General features: G+C 42.7%; 5 non-coding genes across 5 annotated transcripts; all 5 read right to left on the minus strand.

Annotated features, from left to right (window-relative positions):
* Positions 1-3,729: 3,729 nt before the first annotated feature.
* Positions 3,730-3,803, minus strand: trnat-ugu (transfer RNA threonine (anticodon UGU)). Its single transcript has one exon. It is a non-coding gene; the product is annotated as a tRNA-Thr (tRNA).
* Positions 3,804-4,256: 453 nt separating this feature from the next.
* On the minus strand, positions 4,257-4,329 carry trnak-uuu (transfer RNA lysine (anticodon UUU)). Its single transcript has one exon. It is a non-coding gene; the product is annotated as a tRNA-Lys (tRNA).
* Positions 4,330-7,049: 2,720 nt separating this feature from the next.
* trnat-ugu (transfer RNA threonine (anticodon UGU)) lies at positions 7,050-7,123 on the minus strand. Its single transcript has one exon. It is a non-coding gene; the product is annotated as a tRNA-Thr (tRNA).
* Positions 7,124-9,234: 2,111 nt separating this feature from the next.
* Positions 9,235-9,307, minus strand: trnak-uuu (transfer RNA lysine (anticodon UUU)). The gene has a single exon. It is a non-coding gene; the product is annotated as a tRNA-Lys (tRNA).
* Positions 9,308-10,900: 1,593 nt separating this feature from the next.
* On the minus strand, positions 10,901-10,973 carry trnak-uuu (transfer RNA lysine (anticodon UUU)). The gene has a single exon. It is a non-coding gene; the product is annotated as a tRNA-Lys (tRNA).
* Positions 10,974-12,853: the final 1,880 nt, after the last annotated feature.

The raw sequence follows: 12,853 nt of genomic DNA on the forward strand, positions 1-12,853 counted from the left end.
TTGTCATCCAAAAAGACGAGGTGTTGGGTGTCTTAAAAAATATTAAGGTAGATAAGTCCCCAGGGCCTGATGGGATCTACCCCAGAATACTGAAGGAGGCTGGAGAGGAAATTGCTGAGGCCTTGACAGAAATCTTTGGATCCTCGCTGTCTTCAGGGGATGTCCCGGAGGACTGGAGAATAGCCAATGTTGTTCCTCTGTTTAAGAAGGGTAGCAAGGATAATCCCGGGAACTACAGGCCGGTGAGCCTTACTTCAGTGGTAGGGAAATTACTGGAGAGAATTCTTCGAGACAGGATCTACTCCCATTTGGAAGCAAATGGACGTATTAGTGAGAGGCAGCACGGTTTTGTGAAGGGGAGGTCGTGTCTCACTAACTTGATAGAGTTTTTCGAGGAGGTCACTAAGATGATTGATGCAGGTAGGGCAGTAGATGTTGTCTATATGGACTTCAGTAAGGCCTTTGACAAGGTCCCTCATGGTAGACTAGTACAAAAGGTGAAGTCACACGGGATCAGGGGTGAACTGGCAAGGTGGATACAGAACTGGCTAGGCCATAGAAGGCAGAGGGTAGCAATGGAGGGATGCTTTTCTAATTGGAGGGCTGTGACCAGTGGTGTTCCACAGGGATCAGTGCTGGGACCTTTGCTCTTTGTAGTATATATAAATGATTTGGAGGAAAATGTAACTGGTCTGATTAGTAAGTTTGCAGACGACACAAAGGTTGGTGGAATTGCGGATAGCGATGAGGACTGTCTGAGGATACAGCAGGATTTAGATTGTCTGGAGACTTGGGCGGAGAGATGGCAGATGGAGTTTAATCCGGACAAATGTGAGGTAATGCATTTTGGAAGGGCTAATGCAGGTAGGGAATATACAGTGAATGGTAGAACCTTCAAGAGTATTGTAAGTCAAAGAGATCTAGGAGTACAGGTCCACAGGTCATTGAAAGGGGCAACACAGGTGGAGAAGGTAGTCAAGAAGGCATACGGCATGCTTGCCTTCATTGGCCGGGGCATTGAGTATAAGAATTGGCAAGTCATGTTGCAGCTGTATAGAACCTTAGTTAGGCCACACTTGGAGTATAGTGTTCAATTCTGGTCGCCACACTACCAGAAGGATGTGGAGGCTTTAGAGAGGGTGCAGAAGAGATTTACCAGAATGTTGCCTGGTATGGAGGGCATAAGCTATGAGGAGCGATTGAATAAACTCGGTTTGTTCTCACTGGAACGAAGGAGGTTGAGGGGCGACCTGATAGAGGTATACAAAATTATGAGGGGCATAGACAGAGTGGATAGTCAGAGGCTTTTCCCGAGGGTAGAGGGGTCAATTACTAGGGGGCATAGGTTTAAGGTGAGAGGGGCAAGGTTTAGAGTAGATGTACGAGGCAAGTTTTTTACGCAGAGGGTAGTGGGTGCCTGGAACTCACTACCGGAGGAGGTAGTGGAAGCAGGGACGATAGGGACATTTAAGGGGCATCTTGACAAATATATGAATAGGATGGGAATAGAAGGATACGGACCCAGGAAGTGTAGAAGATTGTAGTTTAGTCGGGCAGTATGGTCGGCACGGGCTTGGAGGGCCGAAGGGCCTGTTCCTGTGCTGTACATTTCTTTGTTCTTTGTTCTTTATTCACTCAGGAAAAAGATAATGTTGTGGAGGAGAATGCTGAGACCCAGGCTAATAGAATAGATGGCATTGAGGTACGTAGGGAAGAGGTGTTGGCAATTCTGGACAGGCTGAAAATAGATAAGTCCCCGGGTCCTGATGGGATTTATCCTAGGATTCTCTGGGAGGCCAGGGAAGAGATTGCTGGACCTTTGGCTTTGATTTTTATGTCATCATTGGCTACAGGAATAGTGCCAGAGGACTGGAGGATAGCAAATGTGGTCCCTTTGTTCAAAAAGGGGAGCAGAGACAACCCCGGCAACTATAGACCAGTGAGCCTCACGTCTGTAGTGGGTAAAGTCTTGGAGGGGATTATAAGAGACAAGATTTATAATCATCTAGATAGGAATAATATGATCAGGGATAGTCAGCATGGCTTTGTGAAGGGTAGGTCATGCCTCACAAACCTTATCGAGTTCTTTGAGAAGGTGACTGAACAGGTAGACGAGGGTAGAGCAGTTGATGTGGTGTATATGGATTTCAGCAAAGCGTTTGATAATGTTCCCCACGGTAGGCTATTGCAGAAAATACAGAGGCTGGGGATTGAGGGTGATTTAGAGATGTGGATCAGAAATTGGCTAGCTGAAAGAAGACAGACGGTGGTGGTTGATGGGAAATGTTCAGAATGGAGTTCAGTTACAAGTGGAGTACCACAAGGATCTGTTCTGGGGCCGTTGCTGTTTGTCATTTTTATCAATGACCTAGAGGAAGGCGCAGAAGGGTGGGTGAGTAAATTTGCAGACGATACTAAAGTTGGTGGTGTTGTCGATAGTGTGGAAGGATGTAGCAGGTTACAGAAGGATTTAAATAAGCTGCAGAGCTGGGCTGAGAGGTGGCAAATGGAGTTTAATGTAGAGAAGTATGAGGTGATTCACTTTGGAAGGAATAACAGGAATGCGGAATATTTGGCTAATGGTAAAGTTCTTGGAAGTGTGGATGAGCAGAGGGATCTAGGTGTCCATGTACATAGATCCCTGAAAGTTGCCACCCAGGTTGATAGGGTTGTGAAGAAGGCCTATGGAGTGTTGGCCTTTATTGGTAGAGGGATTGAGTTCCGGAGTCAGGAGGTCATGTTGCAGCTGTACAGAACTCTGATACGGCCGCATTTGGAGTATTGCGTACAGTTCTGGTCACCGCATTATAGGAAGGACGTGGAGGCTTTGGAGCGGGTGCAGAGGAGATTTACCAGGATGTTGCCTGGTATGGAGGGAAAATCTTATGAGGAAAGGCTGATGGACTTGAGGTTGTTTTCGTTGGAGAGAAGAAGGTTAAGAGGACACTTAATAGAGGCATACAAAATGATCAGGGGGTTAGATAGGGTGGACAGTGAGAGCCTTCTCCCGCGGATGGAAATGGCTGGCACGAGGGGACATAGCTTTACACTGAGGGGTAATAGATATAGGACAGAGGTCAGAGGTAGGTTCTTTACGCAAAGAGTAGTGAGGCCGTGGAATGCCCTACCTGCTACAGTAGTGAACTCGCCAACATTGAGGGCATTTAAAAGTTTATTGGATAAACATATGGATGATAATGGCATAGTGTAGGTTAGATGGCTTTTGTTTAGGTGCAACATCGTGGGCCGAAGGGCCTGTACTGCGCTGTATCGTTGTATGTTCTATGTTCGATGTAATCATTCAATCTTTGCTCACAGACATCGCTGACAAACATTCAAAATGTTCCTACTGGATTTCCTGAGGTCAAACCTGTCGTGCATTCAAAGGAAAATACTGCACATGTTGTGAATCTGCATGAGAAACTAAAAATGATTGGATTAAAGCTCATAAAATTTGAGGATGTCTGCGGAGCCAGACACAAAGATAATGTTTCAAATCCATGTGATCCTTATTCCGAGCTGAAGCGAGGTTACATGCAATGGAGTCGATGAGGAAAATGGAAGTTGCGTGAAAAGTGGGAGATATGGAAGTTTGAATCAAGTTTGACATAAATCAAGGGAAAGCAATCTTGAAGGTCAGTACCACAGAAATTTTGCCAACGTTTTCTGGGTTCACCATTAAATGAGGAGCATTCTTCACAGGCTACATGCTTAAACCTGAATGTATAAAGGTACTGCTGAGATTTGAACTCAGGATCTCCTGTTTACAAGACAGGCGCTTTAACCATCTAAGCCACAGCACCAATCTGCAAGACAACTTTGCAAATGTAGAACAGATTTCAATTGTTTTGATTAAACATCAGTATTGTTGATTTCTCCTGCTGACTTTGAGAGTGCAAATTAAAATATTCATCGCCACTGGGCTTTTGAAACTGTAAAAATTGCAGTTATTCTGAAAGTTAATAATTTAAAAGCAGTTCTGCAGGAAAGGAGCATACAAACAGGAAATATTTTGCGAATTGGTAAGTGATTAAACATGACCAGAAAACTATAGTGATATAATGCAGGACAAGACCAGGGGAGAGTTTAAACATCAACTGAAAATCTAGCAAAAATCCTTGAAAATTCTGGACGGCTGTTGCAATTTGGCAAACACGACGTTGTCACGGTTCTTCCACTTTCCATAAAGCATCCTGCATTCTTTATTTTTATTTCCGACCGTTCATTGGGAAGCAAACGCCTTGAGCCAAAATCAAAGCTCTGACATGGACTTGAACCCTGGACCATCAGATTAAAAGTCTGATACTCTACCAACTGAGCTACCAGGGCCCAATGTAAAAAAGTTCTCATAGCTCACTTCAAAGTCTCATATTGTATCTTTTGAATTTCCTTCACTGGTCATTCAGCCTCTCCAGCTCATTTCCCTCGCAAGCAGACCGGCAGCCTCCCTTTGGTTTCCTTTCTCAAATTCTTCAACTTGGACTCGCATTTTACCAATGACTTGAGATGTGGCAACTGTTGTTGCCCACGGACATGCACTGGGACTTCAAGACATTGAAGATTATGGTTAGTTCGCTGAGATATGAGTGGGAAGCTACAGAGCTACAGATTGTATTTTAAGAGGGGGAATAAAGGGTGTCATCTGTTGTTTGTTGTGGCAGAGTGTGAACGCAAGTAAGCTCATCTAGAAAACTAACAAATTATGCAAATCGCAAATTTCAGGGTGTCAATAGATCTGTCAACACCACATCTTCATGGAAAATGCCCAACAATTTATCCCGCCCGAATCGTTCTTGCTAACATGCAGCAACATATATCGTCCAATAAAAAAGCAAATTACTGCGGATGTGAAATCTGAATTAAAACAGGAAATGATGGAAAATCTCAGTGGGTCTGGCAGCATCTGTGAAGAGAGAACCGAGCTAACGTTTCGAAGTTGGGTCACTCTTCATCAGAGTAAATCATTTAATCATTCAATCTTTGCTCACAGACATCGCTGACAAACATTCAAAATGTTCCTACTGGATTTCCTGAGGTCAATCCTGTCGTGCATTCAAAGGAAAATACTGCACATATTGTGAATCTGCATGAGAAACTAAAAATGCTTGGGTGAAAGCTCATAAAATTTGAGGATGTCTGTGGAGCCAAACACAAAGTTAATGTTTCAAATCCGTGTGATCCTTATTCAGAGCTGAAGCGAGGTTACATGCAATGGAGTAGATGAGGAAAATGGAAGTTGCGTGAAAAATGGGAGATATGGAAGTTTGAATCAAGTTTGACATAAAACAGGGAAAAGCAATCTTGAAGGTCAGTACCACAGAAATGTTGTCAACATTTTCTGTGTTTACCATTGAATGAGGAGGATTCTTCACAGGTGACATGCTTTGACCTGAATGTATAAAGTTACTGCTGAGATTTGAATTTAGGATCGTCTGTTTACAAGACAGGCACTTTAACCATCTAAGCCACAGCACCAATCTGCAAGACAGGCTTGCAAGTGTGGAACAGATTTCAATTGCTTCGATTATACATCAGTATTGTTGATTTCTCCTGCTGACTTTGAGAGTGCAAATTAAAATATTCATCGGCACTGGGCTTTTGAAACTGTAAAAATTGCAGTTATTCTGAAAGTTATTAATTTAAAAGCAGTTCTGCAAGAAAGAAGTATACAAACAGGAAATATTTTGCGAATTGGTAAGTGATTAAACATGGCCAGAAAACTATAGTGATATCATGCAGGACAAGTCCAGGAGAGAGTTTAAACATCAACTGAAAATCTAGCAAAAATTCTTGAAAATTCTGGACGGCTGTTGCAATTTGGCAAACACGACGTTGTCACGGTTCTTCCACTTTCCATAAAGCATCCTGCATTCTTTATTTTTATTTCTGACCGTTCATTGGGAAGCAAACGCCTTGAGCCAAAATCAAAGCCCTGACAGGGACTTGAACATTCAGGTTAAAAGTCTGATGCTCTACCGACTGAGCTACCAGGGCCCATTCTGAAAATGTTCTCATACCTCACTTCAAAGTCTCATATTGTATCTTTTGAATTTCCTTCACTGGTCATTCAGCCTCTCCAGCTCATTTCCCTCGCAAGCAGACCGGCAGCCTCCCTTCGGCTTTCTTTCTCAAATTCTTCAACTTGGACTCGCATGTTACAAGTGACTTGTGATGTGACAACTGTTGTTACCCAGGGACATGCACTGGGACTTCAAGACATTGAAGATTATGTTTAGTTCGCTGAGATGTGAGTGGGAAGCTGCAGAGATACAGGTTGTATTTTGAGAGAGGTAATAAAGCGTGTCATCTGTTGTTTGTTGTGGCAGAGTGTGAACGCAAGTAAGCTCATCTAGTAAAGTAGCAAATTATGTAAATCGCAAATTTTCAGGGTGTAAATAGATCTGTCAACGCCACATCTTCATGGAAAACGCCCCATCCTTTATCCCGCCCAAATCGTTCTTGCTGACATGCAGCAACATATATCGTCCAATAAAAAGGCAAATTACTGCAGATGTGAAATCTGAAAAAAAACAGGAAATGATGGAAAATCTCAGTGGGTCTGGCAGCATCTGTGAAGAGAGAACCGAGCTAACGTTTCGAGGCAGGGTCATTCTTCATCAGAGTAAATCATTTAATCATTCAATCTTTGCTCACAGACATCGCTGACAGACATTCAAAATGTTCCTACTGGATTTCCTGAGGTCAATCCTGTCGTGCATTCAAAGGAAAATACTGCACATGTTGTGAATGTGCATGAGAAACTAAAAATGATTGGATTAAAGCACATAACATTTGAGGATGTCTGTGGAGCCAAACACAAAGTTAATGTTTCAAATCCGTGTGATCCTTATTCAGAGCTGAAGCGAGGTTACATGCAATGGAGTAGATGAGGATAATGGAAGTTGCGTGAAAAACGGGAGATATGGAAGTTTGACGTAAAACAGGGGAAAGCAACCTTGAAGGTCAGTACCACAGAAATGTTGTCAACATTTTCTGTGTTCACCATTAAATGAGAAGCATTCTTCACAGACTTTGACCTGAATGTACAACAGTACTGCTGAGATTTGAACTCAGGATCTCCTGTTTACAAGACAGGTGCTTTAACCATCTAAGCCACAGCACCAATCTGCCAGACAGCTTTGCAAGTGTAGAACAGATTTCAATTGTTTTGATTAAACATCAGTATTGTTGATTTCTCCTGCTGACATTGAGAGTGCAAATTAAAATATTCATTGTCACTGGGCTTTTGAAACTGTAAAGATTGCAGTTATTTCTGAAAGTTATTAATTTAAAAGCAGTTCTGCAGGAAAGGAGCATACAAACAGGAAATATTTTGCGAATTGGTAAGTGATTAAACATGGCCAGAAAACTATAGTGGTATAATGCAGGACAAAGACCAGGAGAGAGTTTAAACATCAACTGAAAATCTAGCAAAAATTCTTGAAAATTCTGGACGGCTGTTGCAATTTGGCAAACACGACGTTGTCACGGTTCTTCCACTTTCCATAAAGCATCCTGCATTCTTTATTTTTATTTCCAACCGTTCATTGGGAAGCAAACGCCTTGAGCCAAAATCAAAACCCTGACAGGGACCTGAACCCTAGACCATCAGATTAAAAGCCTGATGCGCTACCAACTGAGCTACCAGGGCCCAATGTAAAAATGTTCTCATAGCTCACTTCAAAGTCTCATATTGTATCTTTTGAATTTCCTTCACTGGTCATTCAGCCTCTCCAGCTCATTTCCCTCGCAAGCAGACTGGCAGCCTCCCTTTGGTTTCCTTTCTCAAATTCTCAACTTGGACTCGCATTTTACAAATGACTTGAGATGTGGCAACTGTTGATGCCCACGGACATGCACTGGGACTTCAAGACATTGAAGATTATGGTTAGTTCGCTGAGATATGAGTGGGAAGCGACAGAGCTACAGATTGTATTTTAAGAGGGGGAATAAAGGGTGTCATCTGTTGTTTGTTGTGGCAGAGTGTGAACGCAAGTAAGCTCATCTAGAAAACTAACATTATGCAAATCGCAAATTTCAGGGTGTCAATAGATCTGTCAACACCACATCTTCATGGAAAATGCCCAACAATTTATCCCGCCCGAATCATTCTTGCTAACATGCAGCAACATATATCGTCCAATAAAAAAGCAAATTACTGAGGATGTGAAATCTGAATTAAAACAGGAAATGATGGAAAATCTCAGTGGGTCTGGCAGCATCTGTGAAGAGAGAACCGAGCTAACGTTTCGAAGTTGGGTCACTCTTCATCAGAGTAAATCATTTAATCATTCAATCTTTGCTCACGGACATCGCTGACAAACATTCAAAATGTTCCTACTGGATTTCCTGAGGTCAATCCTGTCGTGCATTCAAAGGAAAATACTGCACATATTGTGAATCTGCATGAGAAACTAAAAATGCTTGGGTGAAAGCTCATAAAATTTGAGGATGTCTGTGGAGCCAAACACAAAGTTAATGTTTCAAATCCGTGTGATCCTTATTCAGAGCTGAAGCGAGGTTACATGCAATGGAGTAGATGAGGAAAATGGAAGTTGCGTGAAAAATGGGCGATAGGGAAGTTTGAATCAAGTTTGACATAAAACAAGGGAAAGCAATCTTGAAGGTCAGTACCACAGAAATGTTGTCAACATTTTCTGTGTTCACCATTAAACATGCTTCACAGACTACATGCTTTGACCTGAATGCATAAAGGTACTGCTGAGATTTAACTCAGGATCTACTGTTTACAAGACAGGCACTTTAACCATCTAAGCCACAGCACCAATCTCCAAGACAGCTTCGCAAGTGTGGAACAGATTTCAATTGTTTTGATTAAACATCAGTATTGTTGATTTCTCCTGCTGACTTTGAGAGTGCAAATTAAAATATTCATCGGCACTGGGTTTTGAAACTGTAAAGATTGCAGTTATTTCTGAAAGTTATTAATTTAAAAGCAGATCTGCAAGAAAGAAGTATACAAACAGGAAATATTTTGCGAATTGGTAAGTGATTAAACATGGCCAGAAAACTATAGTGATATAATGCAGGACAAGTCCAGGAGAGAGTTTTTACATTCACTGAAAATCTAGCAACAATTCTTGAAAATTCTGGACGGCTGTTGCAATTTGGCAAACACGACGTTGTCACGGTTCTTCCACTTGCCATAAAGCATCCTGCATTCTTTATCTTTCATTTCCTACCGTTCATTGGGAAGCCTTGAGCCAAAATCAAAACCCTGACAGTGACTTGAACCCTGGACCCTCAGATTAAAAGTCTGATGCTCTACCGACTGAGCTACCAAGGCCCATTCCCAAAACCTTTCTCACAGCTCACTTCAAAGTCTCATATTGTATCTTTTGAATTTCCTTCATTGGTCATTCAGCCTCTCCAGCTCATTTCCCTCGCAAGCAGACCGGCAGCCTCCCTTCGGCTTTCTTTCTCAAATTCTTCAACTTGGACTCGCATTTTTCCAATGACCTGTGATGTGACAACTGTTGTTACCCAGGGACATGCACTGGGACTTCAAGACATTGAAGATTACGGTTAGTTCGCTGAGATATCAGTGGGAAGCTGCAGAGATACGGATTGTATTTTTAGAGAGGTAATAAAGCATGTCATCTGTTGTTTGATGTGGCAGAGAGTGAACGCAAGTAAGCTCATCTAGTAAAGTAGCAAATTATGCAAATCGCAAAGTTTCAGGGTGCAAATAGATCTGTCAACGCCACATCTTCAGAGAAAACAACCCATCCTTTATGCCGCCCAAATCGTTCTTGCTGACATGCAGCAACATATATCGTCCAATAAAAAGGCAAATTACTGCAGTTATGAAATTTGAAAAAAAACAGGAAATTATGGAAAATCTCAGTGTGTCTGGCAGCATCTGTGAAGAGAGAACCGAGCTAACGTTTCGAGGCTGCGTCACTCTTCATCAGAGTAAATCATTTAATCATTCAATCTTTGCTCACAGACATCGCTGACAGACATTCAAAATGTTCCTTCTGGATTTCCTGAGGTCAATCCTGTCGTGCATTCAAAGGAAAATACTGCACATGTTGTGAATGTGCATGAGAAACTAAAAATGATTAGATTAAAGCTCATAAAATTTGAGGATGTCTGTGGAGCCAGACACAAAGTTAATGTTTCAAATCCGTGTGATCCTTATTCAGAGCTGAAGCGAGGTTACATGCAATGGAGTAGATGAGGAAAATGGAAGTTGCGTGAAAAGTGGGAGATAGAATCAAGTTTGACATAAATCAAGGAAAAGCCATCTTGAAGGTCAGCACCACAGAAATGTTGTCAACATTTTCTGTGTTCACCATTAAATGACAAGCATTTTTCACAGGCTATATGCTTTGAACTGAAAGTGTAAACGTATTGTTGAGATTTGATCTCAGGATCACCTGTTTACAAGACAGGCGCTTTAACCAGCTAAACCACAGCACCAACCTGCATAGCATGTTTGCAAGTGTAGAACAGATTTCAATTGTTTTGATTAAACATCAGTATTGTTGATTTCTCGTGCTGATTTTGAGAGTGCAAACTAAAATATTCATCGGCACTGGGCTTTTGAAACTGTAAAAATTGCAGTTATTTCTGAAAGTTATTAATTTAAAAGCAGTTCTGCAGGAAAGAAGTATACAAACAGGAAATATTTTGTGAATTGGGAAGTGATTAAACATGGCCAGAAAACTACAGAGGTATAATGCTGGATAAGACCAGGAGAGAGTTTTTACATTCACTGAAAATCTAGCAAAAATTCTTCAAAATTCTGGACGGCTGTTGCAATTTGGCCAACACGACGTTGTCACGGTTCTTCCACTTTCCATAAAACATCCTGCATTCTTTATTTTTATTTCCAACCGTTCATTGGGAAGCAAACGCCTTGAACCAAAATCAATGCCCTGACAGGGACTTGAATCCTGGACCCTCAGATTAAAAGTCTGATGCTCTACCGACTGAGCTATCAGGGCCCATTTCAACATTTCTCTCATAGCTCACGTCAAAGTCTCATATTGTATCTTTTGAATTTCCTTCACTGGCAATTCAGCCTCTCCAGCTCATTTCCCTCGCAAATGTTGAATCCCAAATTTCTTTATCCGTCAGTCTGGCCTCAATAAAAGTCGAGATGGATTTGCAGGTATAACATGAGTTATTTTATTCAGCTTGCAAGCTACCTAGTCCACAGTGATACAGATAACATGTTGCTCTCTGCAGCCCCGGGAACTAAGTGAATGTCCCAGACAAAGAGATCAGTACTGATACATTCAAATGGCATCAAGTTTCACATACTCGACACCCATAGGTCATCCTATGTCCCTCCTGACTTGTTTGATCTATTCTGATTGGCTCACTTCCAATCCCTTTCTCCGACCCCTATCAATTCAACATCACTCTCATAGACACACCTCTTCCTGCTTTTTTCCATGCGGTCTAAAATCCTTTGTCTCTATTTGCCAGAATCAAAGTGGCTTATTTCTACATTACATTAGCTAATATCTCGAAAGTAACTATTTTATATCACATTCGTCATTCCCTCCTTTTATCATTCCATGATAACCGAACTGTCCAATCCATAGCTACGGTTCCTCATCTAAAAAGACCTGTCGCTGCATTTCCAATTCCTGTCTTAGCCCCCCTTCATCTGCTTCACCCTCATGGATTTTAACAGTTAAATTTTTTGGGGCGGTGATCTGATCCAGTGCACCCCGCATTCTACCCATCACACATTTAAGGATGGCCAGGCCCACAAAGATGCAGCCGATAGCTACCACTCGATACATGGCCATATTTATCAACCAGTCCTTCCAACCTCCAAATCCCCAGTTACCCCAAGAGCCAGGATCCTGCATCCCGTCCAAGTGATCCCGTATGCAATCCATAAATTTAGTGATGTTAGCGGTCAAGTCTTGAACTCCCACGATACACTTGCCCTGCACTATGGCGCATACCCCAACCTCACGGGCCAGAAGATAGTCAAGAGCATACCGGTTCTGCATTGCAAACAACCGTAGCTGAGACAACTCCTTGGTTATTGCCCCGAGGGCTCCCAAGGTTTCATTTCCCGAGATGGTAAGGCCGCAAATAAAATAATTCCGATCACTGACAGCCAAGGAACCCCCCACACCTCCCAGTGTCAATACGCCCAGAATGCCTCACCCGGCTGAGTGGCCCCGGTTGGGTGCAAGATCCTGAGGTTTTTTCCAGTTCTCGCAAAATTCAGCAGAGACTGCCCAGCGTGCTAACTGATTATGCAGGTTCCACGCCGAAGGGCAGGGGACTGTGGTAGGGACTAGAGTCCCTATAGCAATTCGGCGGGGAAATGGGGGTGACAAAACATTGGTCGCTGTACCATTAAATAAAAAGTAGTCTCCTTGCTCCATGTGCAGGCTAGCAGCACAATCAGCATATCGGTTGCGTAAGGACCCTCCAGTAGCCCAGTTTATCCAACTTTGAAACGCCCATTCGGGCCGCCTAGCAATGCGGAAAGCCCTAGTCCCAACAGTGATATGAGAGACATTCGCCCAGCCACAAAGGAGCTGGAGGCCGGCGTTCAATGGAACGCAAGTGGTGTTGTAACAAACGCATTGGCCAGACGCCTGGGTGATATGGCACCTCCTGTCCGTACAGGTGGGAAACAGACATGTTATATTTGTGTCCACCTCTACCAGCAAACAGCCGTATCCTTCACTGCTGAAGCAATTCTCGTACGACCGGGAATCCCTATTGGGAGTGAAGTGGCTAGGTATGTACGCCCTCCACCGTCGCAGCCTATCGTACTGTGAATGGGAATTATCCCGAGGAAGGGGAAGGCAAATAGCCGGTGGTGCTGAATCCGGATCGTAAGGAAGAG

This window comes from Scyliorhinus torazame, chromosome 4 (assembly GCF_047496885.1).
Source record: "Scyliorhinus torazame isolate Kashiwa2021f chromosome 4, sScyTor2.1, whole genome shotgun sequence".
In the NCBI taxonomy this organism is placed as follows: domain Eukaryota; kingdom Metazoa; phylum Chordata; class Chondrichthyes; order Carcharhiniformes; family Scyliorhinidae; genus Scyliorhinus; species Scyliorhinus torazame.